General features: G+C 34.7%; 1 protein-coding gene across 1 annotated transcript in view; it reads right to left on the bottom strand.

Moving 5' to 3' along the window:
- Positions 1 to 17,883, bottom strand: part of EXOC4 (exocyst complex component 4) — a 737,569-nt gene that overhangs the window by 544,286 nt on the left and 175,400 nt on the right. The window lies entirely within an intron of this gene.

Raw genomic sequence — 17,883 nt, 5'->3', positions numbered from 1 at the left:
GAAGACCCAAATAAATAAAATCAGAGATAAAAAGGAAACACCACAACTGATACCACAGATATACAAAGAAGGATCATTAGAGACTATTATAAACAACTATACACCAATAAATTGGAAAGCCAAGAAAAAATGGATAAATTCCTAGACACATATAACCTACCAGACTGAACCATGAAGAAACAGAAAACCTGAATAGACCATTAAAAAGTAATGAGATCTGGGCGGTAATAAGTCTTCCACCAAATAAAAGCCCAGGACTTGATGGATTCACTGCTGAATTCTACCAAACATCCTTCTCAAACTGTTTCAAAAAGTTCAAGAGGAGGTATACCTTCAGACACATTCTAGGAAGCCAGCTTTAACCTAATACCAAAACCAGATAAGGACACAAGAAAATAAGAAAGCTACAAGCCAGTATCACTAATAAACATAGATGTGGGCCGTGCGCGGTGGCTCACGCCTGTAATTCTAGCACTCTGGGAGGCCAAGGCGGGCGGATTGGTCGAGGTCAGGAGTTCGAAACCAGCCTGAGCAAGAGTGAGAACCCATCTCTACTATAAATAGAAAGATATTAATTGGCCAACTAATATATATAGAAAAAATTAGCCAGGCATGGTGGCGCATGCCTGTAGTCCCAACTACTCAGGAGGCTGAGGCAGGATGATCGCTTGAGTCAGGAGTTTGAGGTTACTGTGAGCTAGGCTGACGCCACGGCACTCACTCTAGCCTGGGCAACAAAGCGAGACTCTGTCTCAAAAAATAAAAAAAATTTAAAAATTTTAAAAAAACACAACATAGATGTGAAAATCCTCAGCAAAATACCAGCAAACCAAATTCAACAACACATTAAAAAGATCATTCATCATAAGCAAGCTGGAATCATCACAGAGATGCAAGGATGGTTCAACATACACTAATCGATAAATATATTAACAGAATCAAGGACAAAACCCACATGATCATTTCAACAGATGCAGACAAAGCATTTGATAAAGTCAACATTTCATAATGAAAACTTATCATAAATTAGGCAAGAAGAAAATACATTAACATGATAAAGGCCATATATGACAAGCCCACATCTAATATTATACTACTGAAGGGGGAAAAATTGAAAGCCTTTCCAGTAATATCTGGAAAAAGACAAGGATGCTTTTCACCCTTTTTATTCAACATAGTATTGGAAGTCCTAGCCAAAGTAATTAGTCAAGAAAAAGAAATAAAGGGCACCGAAATGGAAAAGAAAGAAGTCAAATTATCCTTGTTTGCAGATGACATGATCTTATATTTAGAAAAACCTGGACTCCACCAAAAATATCTTAGAACTGACAAATTCTATAAAGTTGCAGGATATAAAATTAACACACACAGATCAGAAGTGTTTCTATATGTTAACATCTATCACCTGAAAAATAAATCAAGAAAGCAATCCTATTTACAATAACTATAAAAATAAATAAAGAAATAAAATCCTTAGGAATAAATTTCATCAAAGAAGTAAAAGATCTCTACAAGGAAAACCATAAAACACTGAGGGAAGCACAAAAAAATGGAAAGATACCCATGCTTAAGGATTGGAATAATATTATTAAAATATCTATACTATCCAAAGCAATCTACAGATTCAGTACAATTACTATAAAAATACCAGTGACATTCTTCACAGAAATACAAGTAACACTCCTAAAATTCATCTGCAACCACAAAAGAATCTGAATAGCTAAAGTAATTCTGAGCAAAAAAAACAAAGCTGGAGGCATCAAAATATCTAATTTCAAATTATACTACAAAGCTATAGTAAACAAAACCATATGGTACTGGCACAAAAACAGACACATAGACCAACGGAACAGAATATAAAATCCAGAAATGAATCCACACACGGCCAATTCATTTTCAACAAAAACATCAAGACCATACATTGGGGAAAAGACAGTCACTTTAATAAATGGTGCTGGGAAAACTGGATATCCATATACAAAAGAATGAAACTATATCCTCATCTTTCACCACAGACAAAAATCAACTCAAAGTAAAGACTTACATGTAAAACCCGAAACTAAAACTACTCAAAATAAAGATTGGGGAAATGCTATGGAACATTGGTCTGGGCAAGGATTTTCGGGGTAAGACTTCAAAAGCACAGGCAACTAAAGCAAATAAACACAAACAAAATTACATCAAGCTAAAAAGCTTCTGCACAGAAAAGGAAACAATCAACAAAGGGAAGAAACAACCTACAGAATGGGAAAAAATATTTGCAAACTATCCATCCAACAAGGAATTAATAACCAGATTATATAAGAAACTCAAACAACTCGATGGCAAAAGAACAAATAATTTCAGTATTAAAAATGGGCAGAAGACTTTAATAAACATTTCCCAAAAGAAGACATACAAATGGCCAACAGTACATGAAAAAATGCTCAACATCATTAATCACTAGGGAAATGCAAATCAAAACCATACTGAAGTATCATCTCACCCCAGTTAAAATGGCTATTATCAAAAAGACAAAAAAATAACAAATGCTGGTGAGGATACAGAGAAAGGGGAACACACATACATTGTCTGCAGGACTGTAAATTAGTATAGCCATTATGGAAACAGTATGGAAGTGCCTCAAAAAACTAAAAAATCGAACAACAATGTTATGCAACAATCCTACTGTTGGGTATAAATCCAAAAGAAAGGAAATCAGGATATCAAAGATATCTGCACTCCTATGTTTGTTGCAGCACTGTTTAAAATAGCCAAAATATGGAATCAACCTAAGTGTGCAGCAACAGATGAATGGATAAAGAAAATGTGGTACATATACACAATGGAGTAGTATTCAGCCATAGAAGTGAATGAAATCTTGTCATTTGCAGCAACATGGATGGAACTGGAGGTCATTATGTTAAATGAAATAAGCCAGGCGCAGGACAAATATCACATGTTCTCAGTCATATGTGGGAGCTACAATAGTAGATATCTCATAGAAGGAGGGAGTAAAATGATGGTTACCAGAGGCTGGGATGGGAAGTGGGGAGAATAAGAGAAATTGGTTAATGGGTAAAAAAATTCTAGTATTCAATAGTATAGTAGCAAAATTATAGTTAACAATTTTTTGCACATTTCAAAATAGCTAGAAAAGAATTATATTGTTCCCAATACAATGAAAAGATAAACAGTTTGAGATGGTAGATATCCCAATCACACTGATTTGATCATTATACATTATATACATATATCAAAATATCATATGTACCCCCAAAATATGTACAATTATATAACAATTTCAAAAAAATTAAAATCAATGCACTTTAGAGCGACAGCAGGAGTTGAATCCTGGGATAGAAACAGCTGTCCTACTATTTCTAATACCAGTATTCTAAAAAGTTCCCACTGTTGTTAAAAAAAAAAAAAAAAAAAAAAGCAGATCTGCAGATCTGGAACAAAAATCACCAAGGTTCCCAAGAATAACTAACCTAGGACTAAAGCATATTAACTCATTTCTATAATACTCACACATATAAAATTTTAAAATACCCAAATAGTATAGTACAGATAGGCCAGCAAATCTACCCATGACTCACCTAAATCTACCCATGAAACTTTTCAGTGACTCAGGGTCCCATATAACTACTCATTCATTCATTAATTCATTTAATGAAGGTTAAAGGACCATATTAAGCATTATCATCTAAGAATATTTATCCAGCATCCTGTGTACATGATACAGCCCAAAGTAAGTTTTACAGCAATTATGTCTCTATCACAAATATATACACATTACTCAGTACTTATTAAATACCAGAAATTTTTAAAATATCAGATCTTACTTGGACCTCAAATCTATGATATTGGAGTTCCTATCTACATGTTAGAAGAAATGGAATTAGTGGTATTAAGAAATTAACCTGTAGAGCTGGAACCCATACTACTAAGTGAAGTATCCCAAGAATGGAAAAACAAGCACCAGATATATTCTCCAGCAAACTGGTATTAACTGAGTAGCACCTAAGTGGACACATAGGTACTACAGTAATAGGGTATTGGGGAGGTGGGAGGGGGGAGGGGGGCGGGTATATACATACATAATGAGTGAGATGTGCACCATCTGGGGGATGGTCATGCTGGAGACTCAGACTTTTGGGGGGAGGGGGGGAAATGGGCATTTATTGAAACCTTAAAATCTGTACCCCCATAATATGCCAAAATAAAAAAAAAATTAAAAAAAAAAGAAAAAAGAAATTAACCTGGCCGGGCACGGTGGCTCACGCCTGTAATCCTAGCACTCTGGGAGGCCAAGGTGGGCGAATTGCTCGACAGGAGTTCGAAACCAGCCTGAGCAAGAGCGAGACCCATCTCTACTATAAATAGAAAGAAATTAATTGGCCAACTAATATATATAGAAAAAATTAGCCGGGCATGGTGGTGCATGCCTGTAGTCCCAGTCTCTCGGGAGGCTAAGGCAGAAGGATTGCTTGAGCCCAGGAGTTTGAGGTTGCTGTGAGCTAGGCTGACGCCATGGCACTCACTGTAGCCTGGGCAACAAAGTGAGACTCTGTCTCACAAAAAATAAATAAATAAATAAAATAAAGAAATTAACCTAAGATCCTATAATTACAGAATAACAGCGTAGAATTTCAACCAGGTTTAACTGACTCCAACACTTATTCTCTTAACCATGACACTCTACTCCCACCAAGAGCATACAAACTGCCAATAAGAATGGACCTTTGTGGCAGTAAATAGACTTTATTTATTTCATGTTGTGTATGATAAAGACTGCAGAAAGTATAAAACATGTTAAACTGGTCAATATTTTTTATCTATTTATGAGGATACTGGAATATCATTCTGCATGCTGATGAAGTATTGTAACGACAAATACTATCTCTGTGAATACATCACCCAAACTACCCAATGGTCAGAAAGCATATTGATCGGATCTCTAGTCACAACTCAACTGAGAGAGTCAATTATATCGTGGATTTCGCACTGCTGCTAATAAGATTCTCAGCAATCCATGATCAAAAGAAGGCTGGTAAACCAGAGAAGAATTTCAAATTGATATAACATAGAAATGCATCTACAAATGCACTGCCTCATTCATGTTTCATGTTTAACAACGACATGACAAAGAGATGTTTCCACCAAAGCATGGAGATACAGTAATAAAAGGAATTTTTCCGAGGTACTTACAGTCCTAGAATTCAATGACTGGCCTTGTACAATAAAGTATTGACTGGCCAGGGCATAACTAATCAGTGTCTTCAAAACCCAGGTATTTTAATTTACTGTTCTTTTCTTCTTCATCAGTAAAGTCTCCTTAATAATTACCTCTCAGCACTGTTAAGTCGATTCCTATCCACTACAAACACATACCTACCTTTTCAACAAAAATCTTGCTTTTATCTTTATGTTTTTGCTACAGTCTTATTTCCCTTTTATCTTTAGATCTCAAACTTCAGAAAGTAACCTTCACATCTACTGTTCCCTTTACCATGATGTAGTTGATTCCTGATTTTCTCCCAAACTCCAGTTCACATCTGTGACTGCATGTATGACATATTCATATATTTCACTGATAATAGCAACTGCCCTGAAGCCTAAATCATCTTCTATAAACCAGTAATCCCTTCTGTCTTCTTCCTTTTTGTCTTATTTTCACTTTTCTTCAGGTTTAAAACTTCAGAACCATCTGTTGGCACATTCCCTTTTGCTCTGTGTCCGTAAATGAGTTAGTCCCCAAGTTCATTAATGACTCCTCCTCAACTCTCCATTAGTTTGCCCTTTTCTGTCCATTTTGACAGCCACCCATTTAGTTCAACTCATGCACTTTTCCTCATTGAATTTTCTCCCTCTCACCGCTTACTCTTCCAGTCCTTCCCATATACCATCAACAGAGTGACAGTCCTAAAACAGTGTAGATATCGTCCTAAGGCCACTCATGTCATCGCCTATAATAATATGACTTCAATATATATTTCGGGTCATATCTTGATCTCTCCAACATGAACCAGACACTCCAACCAAAATCACCTACTTAAATCTTACCTGAGATATGCCTGAGCCTTCCCATTCTGAAATGCCTAATCTAGATCACCCTCTCTCCTAAATAAATCCCAACAAACCCTTCCAAAAACAGTTCCAGTGTTTTCTTTTCCTTCTCAGGCCAGTCTAGGCCAATATCCCTTTCCTGAAATCCTAAAACACCCATTTTCCACTTCATTCAATGAGTATTCATCAAAAACTGGCTGACACTATTAGTTCTTATTTAATAAAATATGCCTAACTATCCCCAATGTATATGGCCCTTAAGGCATTATATTTCTTTACTTGCACTACAGAGCCATAAAACATACCAGTAAATTTTTTTAAATATAGTGAATTGATGAATTTTTTAAAAACGTGTAAGAAGCCATATACGTTGTTATATGTAAATGTTATATTTCTTCCAAAGTAGAATGAACCCTGTAAATGAGTCTTAGTACAAAAATCTATAATAAAAATAAAGGTGTACATGTGATTTTAACCATAGGCAAAACAGTTATGATTTGTGTTTGTTTATTTCATTGTGTTTGCCTCTTTGTCCTTATAGCATTCACCAACAGTTGGAAACAGTGCTTAAAAATCAAGTAGAGTTTTACTTTGACACTCACATTGATAAAAGTGCATTTTTAAATATTTCAAAGAACAAAAAAGCTCCTATTTCCAAGCTGCTTGAAATTTGTTTGAATTAGGCTAAATCTTTTACTACAAAGTCATGACACCAACATCAGATGCCTGGTATTAAAATATAACTTTATATTAGTAGTACTATTAATAGTATCTTGATGATTCCACATTATGGTGGATAATGTACATCTTACAAGTTGTACATAAATATTCTAAGCACATACCTATGAGTACAACTTTTCATTTTTATAAAAGGAACCAAGTTTTACTGGTTGTATTTTGTAGGGAAAATCACCCAAGATTGGAATTCTGGGGCAAAGGGGATTACATACAGTACCCAATAGATCCTGTCCATAAAGAAATCTGAAGATATACATAATGAGTGAGATGAGCAACGTTTTGGGGATGGTCATGCTTGAAGCTCTGACTTGAGGAGGGAGGAAGGGCATGGGCAATATACGTAACCTTTACATTTGTACCCCCATAAAATGCTAAAATTAAAAAAAAATATGAAGATGATTCCACATCTTGCTCACTCTAAATTCCTTCATATATTAGTCATGAATTTCTTTTCTATTTTTAAATACTATGAATTTCTATTTCTTATTGATCAAGAGTTCAAAAATAAAAGTCAAATGTATGGGTGTTTTAACTTAAAAGGCATTAATCTATAAAACTGAAGACAAGAAACATGAAAACACAGTTGAAAGTACCTAAAAATCTATATATCCCAGTGACATCATGATTCACTATATTTTTTGAGAACCTAATTATGTTGGATGGCTCCATGGACAAAGCAAAGATTATATAATGCATTAAAGAACATACAAATTAAGGTAGTGAGGCTTCTCTTCTGCTATTATAGTTGATTAGCAGTTGCTAAGATGCTAGTTGGAAATCTCATTATATTAAATTAGGACCAAAGTTTTGAGATTTGTAACTTGTATAACATTGGTAACATCATTTTGAATGAATTCCTCATTTACCATTTAATCTTCTTATTCAACATACTGCCTGTGACTGCTTGTGGTTATACATACAGTTTTCTAAAAATAAATATGAGATTTATAGGTTTAGAATGAACACATCTCCTGATGTCAGCTTCTCCATTTACCCAAGTAACTATACACCTTCAAACACCCAGATCCTCCTAGATACTTAATGTTATAGATCCCCTTTAGGTTACTTCCCAACTTACAAAACCCTTTCCTCATCTAATAACTATTCTCCAACTATATAATAGACTCTAATAGCCATGCTTATATAATACCTTGTAATCCCACTCTCTCAGCCATGGCTGAGATGTCCACCAGGGAGCCAGTCAACCCCCAAGTAGACTGTCTAATTAGATTCTCTTTCCCAGGAATGTGTTTACATTGACTCTATTGGTCAATGTAAATGAGGAGATGTAAATTCTTTGCGGCAACCACATTTTACAATGTTGATGGAAAATCAAAGAAAGCCAATCTGTAAAAAGAAGAATAAAGAACCAGACCAGGTATAGTGGCTCACACCTGTCATCTGAGGGCTTTGGGAGGCCAAGGCAGGAGGATCACATGAGGCCAGAAGTTAGAGACCAGCCTCAGCAACATGACAAGGCCCCATCTCTACAAAAATTTTAAAAATTAGCTAGGCATGGTGGTGTGTGCCTGTAGTCCTAGCTACTCAGAAGAGTGAGGCAGGAAGACTGATTGAGCCCAGGAGTTTGACGCTACGGTGAGCTGTAATCACACAACTCCAGCCTGAGCAATACAGCAAGACCCCATCTCATAAAAAAAAAAAAAAAAAAAATTACTAGATGACTACAGAAAGAAATAGGAGAACCACAGGAGAGAGATTTAAAGGCTGCAACCTTTAAATATTTTCTAGTTTTGCAGGTCTCAAATCCAGTTGCTGACAAGTTCTTAGATTTTCTACTCTTTAGTTGTATAAAATATCTCTCCAGCCTCTACTAAATTTTCTTTATTTTTTCTTTGTGATAACTTAAATGGTTTTTTGTTCCTTGACTAAGATACCTACAGATAGATGAATATATATGAATATGCATCTACTGACATTTATATCACAAATACTGTTTTTGTAGAATAGTGGTATCTCATAAAAACAGGAGTAGTGGTTTGCATAGATGTCACTCTATTAAGATAAAACTAAGAATCCAATTCTCTTGACTACTAACTTCACATATTCAGTGATTTACATCAAAGCTGTATTGGCCCTCCTTGATTAATCTGAGAACTAAACTGCTTCTTCTAACAGGAGCAATAAGATAAAAAAAATCACCTTGAGCTCCCAACATGAACTAAGACTTCCATTAGGCAATATTTTGAATGTGCCTATATTAAATATTATAATTTTCAATAATTTCCTCTTTTAAAATGCAGATGACCAAGAGTTTGTGTTCCAAGCACAGCAAAGCAGTTTTCATTGGACAAGCTTTCATGCTAATAATCATGAAAGTTGAAAAAGATATATAAAAATAAGAATGTGAAGGCCCTGGAGAGGAACCAAATTAGGCATAAATTAGGTGTTCCCCCAGAGGGTGCCTCCCAATTTTCATGAACAAGGGGAGAGAGCCCAAGCAGGAAGTATAGTCGTAGGATATGGAGAATGTCTAGAAAGAAATTCAGAGAAGCGTGAGAGACAAAATCATTGTAATCTACCCCTCAAATTATTACCTTGATTCTGGAAACTATTACAACAAAGAGACTGAAACAGTAGAGCAATATTTTAAAAATAAGACCGCCATTTAAAATGACTAAAAGCTATCAGGTTCTCTCCAGAGGGTTACTAGTGAATGGAATGTTAATAACAGAAAAAGTTACTTTTTTTCCAAGACAGTAATCTAATTTCCCCTTGTACAAGGACTAAAATATTCTGCAGTAAGGAAACCAAAAAAAAAATAAACAGTCATTTTGAAAATGAAATGGCTGTCTGCTTAATTATGCTCATTGTCAATGGCAATTGTATAATTAAAACCGCTATTAGTATAGTCTTGTTGATAGTTCATTACTTTAGTGCTCAGAGTAAAACAAACCAAGACAAACCAAGAGTATGTATGCATTTATGTATTTTTTGGTCTTTTATCAAACACCCACCAGCAAAACTGAGATCAAAGAGCTCACGTTTTGCCTTTTTTTCCCTTTATCCCACCAAAATAGCTCTTAGCAAAGAAAACCCTATTTTATTAGCTTCAAAAAGAATATTATCATTCACTTTAATTTAAATACATATTTGTTTAACACATAAAATATGCAAGGCATTGTACTGGATTAAAAACATGACAAAAAATAAATCTTTCCTTCAATGTGCTTACTTACTAATACAGTCACACAGGCATAATTCCAATACAAAGGAGTAAGTGGTAAAACCATAGGATAAAGAAATGGCAAAAAGCATTTAGAGGAGGGCACAATTGCTCCTAATTAATTAGGACAATGAAAAAAGGCTTCAAGATCATGGCACTATAGAAAGATATAAACAGATTCTCAGAATGTGTGAAAGCCAAAAAAAAAAAAAAATAGCAGACAGAATAGAACCAACCAAGAAATAATACTGGGGAAATTTAGGGCATCTTCAGCAAACAAACATTTCAGGTGATATAAAACTGAAGAATGAGAGTCAAGCCTGAAAAGGTGGTACACTGACATACTTTGAAGTTTGTCATTAACATCAGATGTCATTAACATCAGCTGTCATAAAGATGTCATTAACATCAAGCCCATGAATTGAAGTCAAATGCAAAATGAGGAGCAAAAAAACAAGGTTTGAAATAAGTGAATGAAATGGTGATAATTATATGCTATGTAAATTAATCTGGCAGCATACAAAATAATAAGCTGGGAGGCAATGGACTGGGGGCAAAAATAAATGATTAACAAAATATTATGAAGGGAGAAGAGGGAGAAAGGAAAACCAACCAAGATAGTTCAAGAAAAAAAAATAATAAAGAGATTTTAAACTAAAGTAGGGGGAATGAGATTATTAGAGACAAATGAGAGAGTTAGGAACAAACTTAACAGTCAAAGCAGAGGGAAGAAAAGAACAAAAATATGATGATTATGCCAAAAAGAAAAAGAGAGAAAAAATAAAACCAATAGCTCAAAGACCTCATTTTGAGGAAAAAAATATTATGGTTCCATGAACAATAATCAGGAATATAGGAAGAAGAGGTTTAGTAGAATAGTAAGTTTAGTTTGGAATACATTCCCCTTTGAAGTGTATGAATATTCATATTCATGTGTATACTAAAATACATAATGTGAAAAGGTATAGCGTTGATGAGATTTCCATGATTTATAAATTAACTTCGCGGACTGCTTAGCAGTATTAAGACTGCAAAGTGTACATATATAAGCTCATAAAAAATTATCAGCACTCTGAAAGTCATATATTATCAAATATCTATAATCTAATTCTATCCCATAATAGCATTAAAATGGTTTTCATGGGTTACAATTTATATATCATAAAATTCACCCATGATAGTGCCAGTTCAACAACTTTTAGTATTAATCTCGATGTACAGAGTGTGTAACCATCACCACAATCATATTAGAATACTTCTATCATCTCAAAAAGTTTCTTCATTATTCTAGTTGCAGGTTTTTCACAGATGCTTTTGATCATGTTGAGAAAGTTCCTTTAAAAAAAGAAAAATAGGATTCAAGTGCTTTTCTATATCTACTGAGATGATTATGTGTGTTTGGTCCTTTATTCCATTAATACAGTATATTGGCTGGGTGCAGTGGCTCACACCTGCAATCTCAGAACTCTGGGAGGCCGAGGTGGGAGGATTGCTTGAGCTCAAGAGTTTGAGACCAGCCTGAGCAACGAGACCCCATCTCTACTAAAAATATAAAAATTAGCCAGGAGTCTTGATGTGCACCTGTAGTCCTAGCTGCTCGGGAGGCTGAGGCAGAAGGACTGCTTGAGCCCAGGAGTTTGAGGCTGCTGTGAGCTAGGTTGATGGCATGGCACTCTACTCAGGGCAATGGAGTGAGACTTTGAGTGTCTCAAAACAAACAAACAAACAAACAAACAAAAAAAACTATTAAAAAAGATTTAAAAAATAAAAGAAAAAATAGCAATATATATTAATTGATTTTTAATAAATCTCATAATCATAATATATAACGTAGTTTATATGTTGATAGATCCAATTTGCTAATATTTTGTTCCAGACTGCTACTTCTATGTTTGTGAAGGATATTGCTCCATAGTTTCCTGTGATGTTTTTGACTTTGTTATTAGAGTAGAATTTGAATAACAGGATGCACTGGAAAGTGTTTCCTCATCTCTATTTTCTGAAAGAGTTTGCAAAGGATTGGTATTATTTCATCTCTAAATGTTTGATAGAACATTTGTGTGATTTGTGTATGTGTGGGAAAATTTTTAATCACTAATTTAATTTCCTTGTTATAGGACAATTTAGATTTTCTAATTTTTCTTGAGTCAGTTTTGGTACTTTGCATCTTTCCAGAAATCTATCCAATTCATCTAAGTTGTCTAAATGATAGGCACAAACCTGCCCATAATATTCCCTTATAATCCTTCTAATTTCTGTAGAGTCTATAGTGATGTCTCTTATTTCATTCCTGATTTTGGTATTTTTTTGTCATTTCTTTCATTTTTAATTGGTCAGTCTAGCTAATAATTTATCAATTTTTGATGTTTACAAAGTACCAACTTTTGGCTTCGTCAATTTTTTCTGTTGTTCTGATATTTATTTTATTAATTTTCATTTTAACCATTATTTCCCAACTTTTGCTTGCTTTGGGTTTGAGTTTTTCTCCTTCTTCTAGCTTTTGGGGTGAAAATAGAATATTGTTGATTTTAAGACTTTCTTTTTTTTTCACACATTTTTCATTTAAAAGTTTGTTGTTTTATTTCCAAATATCTGGGGATTTCTAAATGTCCTCCTGGTTTTTGTTATTGTTGTTTAATTCTTTTATGGTCAGAAAATATAGTTCATGTAATTTCAATCATTTTAAATGTATTGAGAAGTACTTGATGATCTAGCATGGGGAAGTACATGATGATCTAGCAGTCTTGCATGGGGAATATTCAATGTGAACTTGAGATAATCTGTACTCTAATGGTTTTGGTTAGAGTATACCATACATGTCAGTTTAAGTGAAGGTTGTTGATAGTATTGCTCAAGTCTTCTGTGTTTTCTGCCTAGTTGTTCTATTAATTATTGAAAGAGTATTGAAATCCCCAACCGTAATTATTGAATTTTCCACTGCTCCTTTCATTTCTGTCAGTTTTCCTCCAAGTATTTTGGATCCCATAGTATTTTGATGGTTTGTTATTCCTATTTTCACTCATAGAAAAGAAAAGAGAATATGCTAGGGGAAGACACAAAGTGGTCTCAACATCCAGAGGCACATTCCTAACTGCAGCTTCAACATATTCTCTGCCCATCTCATTCAAACATTCTACCTGTTTACATCACTTTCTCCCCCTTTTCTCAACAATGTTGACTACCACGCTGTAAGCTTTTCTTGTACCATTAGAGAAACTTCAGCTACTAGTATTTAATTCTGTGATTAATTAACATAATCTTACTCTGTATTAAGACTCATATGTTTCAGCATAATATATTAATGACTCCTTCTATCATCACAGTCTTTCTCAATCTCAATTCCAATGGCGTCTACTCCATTGCTCTTTAGCATTCTTTCCCCTTAGGAAATATTCCATCTCTAAGGTGACCAATTCAGAATTCTCTGACCACAGTGCTTTCCCTCTTCTGAACAAATATATGCCTCTTTCTTCTCAGTTTGCACTAAAATTCTGGGAAAATTGGTCTACACATAGGAATCATTTGGAGAACTAATTTATTAAAAAATAGAGATTCGTGTGCCCTGCCTTAGAACTACAAAATAAGTGGGTGATATAGAAATGTAGAAAGTCTATGCTTGAAATTGGCTCTACTACTTATTAGCTAGGTGACCTTAGCCAACTTCTTTAATCTCTATAAGTCTTATTTCCCTCATCTGTGAAATAAGGATAATAATAGAAACTTAGTCATAGAATTAACGTAAGAATTAAAATAATACATATAAAATGCTTAGCGCAATAACAGACTATTATTTGTCTGTTTTCTTTTTTAATCCATTCCAGGAACTATATATCTCTGATGTTACCTCTCTGTGCTTCAGAACCTCAGTTTCCTTAGTTATAAAACAAGAATAATGATATTATCTACTCCATAGTACTATCATCAGAATTAAATGTGCTAATACTGTAAATCACTTAGAACAGAGGTCCCCAACCTTTCTGGCACCAGGGACTGGTTTCATGGAAGACAATTTTTCCATGGTCCGCTGCCAGGGGAGAGTGTCAGAGATGGGGGGCATGGTACAGAGCTCAGGCAGTGACGAGTGGCCTGTGTTCCTAACAGGTCACGGACTGATACCAGGCCATGGCCTGGGGGTTGGGGATTGCAGACTTAGAACATTGCCTGTAGCACAGCAACTACTTTGTAAGTATAAATAAATAGATGAAATTATATTCTCATCATCTTCTCACAGCTATCATTCTTCTCCTTTCCTCTACCACTTTGCTCTACAATAAAGATCTTGATCACTAAATCCAGGCTTCTGTTAATACCAATTCTCTAAACTTTTGGAATATTTTCTTTCACTTCAATGAGTGTGACCACCAAATTTTTCATCCAAACTGCCTGAATACTCCATATCCTTACTCTTGCTCTTGCTTTCTTCCATTTGACATTATTTCTACGTGTCATACGATTTCCAAATCTCCTTCTTACATCATACTTTTCTCCACAGCTCCAGTGATACACTGTCATTGCCTGCAAGAGCATCTGGGTTTTCATATCCTTAACACAATAAGCAGGTGAAAACAGTACAGATTTTTTGGAAGTGCTGAAACATGGGTCCAATGAACTCAGCCTGACCAAGCAAAGTCTTTACTTTCCTGTCTCTTCTAAGACAGGAAATGAGAAAAAAAGAAGGGCTCCTTAGCTCCTCTCTGTGTCAATGCCATTATCATTTTTCTGATCACCTAGGATCAAAATTTGTGGTTAGCTGTCACTCTTTTCAGTCTTGTTCTCCAAATCACCTGCTAAATCCTATAAATTTTATACTACACATTTCACATGCATTCCCTCTTCTAAATATTTTAATTCCCACACTCCGTCTTTCTAAATCAGATCCTTGTTATATTTCACATTGATTATTAAAACAGTTTCCTAAGTGGTCATTCTGACTCTCATTCACAACATTCTATCCCACAACCTGCTACCAGATTAAGCTCAATGTTATCATTCCTCTGATCAAGTCTTTCAATGGCTTTCTCTTTGCCTTCAAAATAAACCTCTATCTCTTCACTATTCTTCAGTGCCTTTCACAACACAGCCCTGGATCAACCTCTGTAGGGTTAGCTCCTATTAATTTATTTAACATTATTACCAGTTGATTAAATTATTTTCTGTTTCCTAAATAACTCCCAAAGGTTTTTGTCCTGTCTGAATTTATCTTTCTTTTTTTCTGCCAGTAACTACCTCTTCCACATATCAAACATAGGGAATAAGATATAGAAAGTGAATCTAAATAGATCTTAATTGATTTTTGCAAACTATTTTTATTCCATTCAGATGTTACTGATCAGAATCCACTTGCATGGAGAAGATGCCCAACTTTGTATATACGGAAACAGAGGTAGGGCTATAGCTTTGAAATTTTATCTTCTCCTAGGGATGTTAGCTCTACCTTCTTCTTCTGAAAGTTCTTCTTGTAGTGGTCTTTTTATGTCACTTCTCCTTGGTCTTATAATGATAACTAGCTGCCTCTATCTTCCTATTATATATAAACATATAATACACAAATGGGTAAAATAAATCATTCTTACTCTCTTTTTGAGCTGGAGGTCCATATACCACCAGTAGGCTGACACCCAAATTGAGGCTATTAGGTAACCAGTGAGCATTTCTCCAAAAGATGCTGGCTTTTTTGCTTTTTTTCACATCCTTACCATAGTCACTTTAGATCAATGCCAGACATGAATAATTCATATTCTCACAAGGCAAAAAATGGCACATGTGAAAATTGTAATAAACACTTCTGATTGATCTGGCTCATATTTATAATATATACATAGTTGTTCATATTTATACATATACATGTGTATGTACTGAGAGAATAAACATGAATAAGCATACTGTGCAAACAAGCCATGATTCCTGCCTTCTGGGAGATTATCATCTATCTTACTGTCAACTGTGGTTAACTCACTCTCATTAAAACCCACACAGCAGTTGGCATGTCTCAAGGATTTCATCTGGTAGTTATTTGCCTTCTCTGCTGCCTCTCAGTTCCAGCCATGCCTTTTCTTTGTATCTCTGTCGACATCTAGCACAGTGTCTTAAACAAAGGAGATGCTCTCTAGTAGGTTACCTAAATTGAAAGTAAGATGCTCTAAAGGGCAGCTACTTATTGATGTTTCACATTCACAGATGAGGACCTCAGAGTATCACTACAACACCCATGGTGAAACTTCAGGCTTTCTGAGGTACATTAATTTACTCACATCACAGGAATACCATTTATTACATTTCTGCTCCAATGAGATAAGTGCTACCCTAATGACCTGAAAGAGTTAATGCATCTTGGAAAAGATCCAAATTACTCTCTGGAGACAGTTTATTCAATTAACTGGCTGAGACTCAGCATTTTCAATTACCAGTTCAGTTACTAAAGACTCTTTCATATTGGTTATCTGTTAATGTGTGATATTGACACACTTATAAAAAGAACATTTGCTTATAGTGCATTCAAAATGGAATCTTTAGGGATAATAAATGCAGATTAAAATTTATTTTGTACCTACTGAGTGCCAGGAACTGTGTTTAGTACCTTCCCATTGGGATTTAAGGGGAATGCAGTGAAGACTGGGAGATAATGGGGTTGGAAGTACAAGGTAGTGCTATACAAAGTACTGGTAGACAGAGAAAAATAAAGTGGTTCCTTTCTTTAAAAAGTCCACAAAGAAGATCCCAACTGAGTTCATCTACGGCTCTTCAGGATCTGACTAAATTCAATTAGCTACTCATTGTCCTGAATAAATGCATATTATCCCTATCTAGAAAGACCTTCTCACACACCTAAATCCTGCCTTCCTCCAAGAACCAGTTCAGCTCCTACCCCAAGCAGAAAACTTTCTCTGATTGATCTGTTTAAAGTCATCCTTTAAATTCCTAGAAGATTCACAAATGATCACGTGGACATGGAAATTAATCATATACTACTGTATATTTAACTTTGCCTGTATTTATCTCTTAACCTACAATACGATTTGAGGAGAAAGCACTTTGTCTAATACTACCCTATACTATCACAAATTCATGTCAAACTGAAATATCTTATTAAAATCCTTTATAAATGAAGAAATAACTTCATATCACTCATTTTTTGATTTGTCAACTCTTGCATAAGAAAGATTCTTTCTACAACATAAGCAAAATTCTTCCATCTGAAGGTGATCATAGGTACATAAATTCCTTGAGCAAGACACTAAATTGATGAAAAATAACTGTCGGCAGCTTGGTTAAACAAAAAGTAATCCTATTTTATCAGTTTTGTTGCCAGAAAACTAATTTCCAGAACTACAACAGGTCTGTAATTATTATGATTATTATACACTATTTCTACGAAAATGTTATATGATAATTCAAAGCATGGGATTAAACTATTTCACTTATCTGCTACATTTGACATTGGTCTGTAATTTAAAAGGTTAATCACATGAGCTGTGCTGCTGGTTTAAGTTTACAGTAAATATAGAAATTCGAGGGCCCCAAAATGGAGAGCTATTTCACTGATATTTCTGGCATCAAATTTAATTCTTTTAGATTGGTTTTCATACTTAACTTTATATTTTTCCCAAATAATTCTGCTTTATTTTGATTTCTTATTTAAAAGCAATATAGGCTCATAAAAAGTTCAAACAGCACAGAAATAGGTAAAGATTCAAGTATTATTTAATAGTACAGTTATATGCAATATATCTTATTGATTTGTCTGTTGATTCATCATTATTTTTCTCTTGTCATCCCTCTAAATACTAATAAGCATAGTGTCCTGCATACATAGAGTATCTAGGAAATGCATTATATGCATCATAAGCCCAATTCTAACAGTAAGTGGGGGGAAAAAAAAAAACATGCCTGATCCAATAAGATCCTTTCTG

Source organism: Microcebus murinus, chromosome 9, assembly GCF_040939455.1.
Source record: "Microcebus murinus isolate Inina chromosome 9, M.murinus_Inina_mat1.0, whole genome shotgun sequence".
Classification (NCBI taxonomy): Eukaryota; Metazoa; Chordata; class Mammalia; order Primates; family Cheirogaleidae; genus Microcebus; species Microcebus murinus.
Note: the sequence above shows the minus strand (reverse complement) of the source record. Positions and strands in the feature narration are given on the sequence as shown.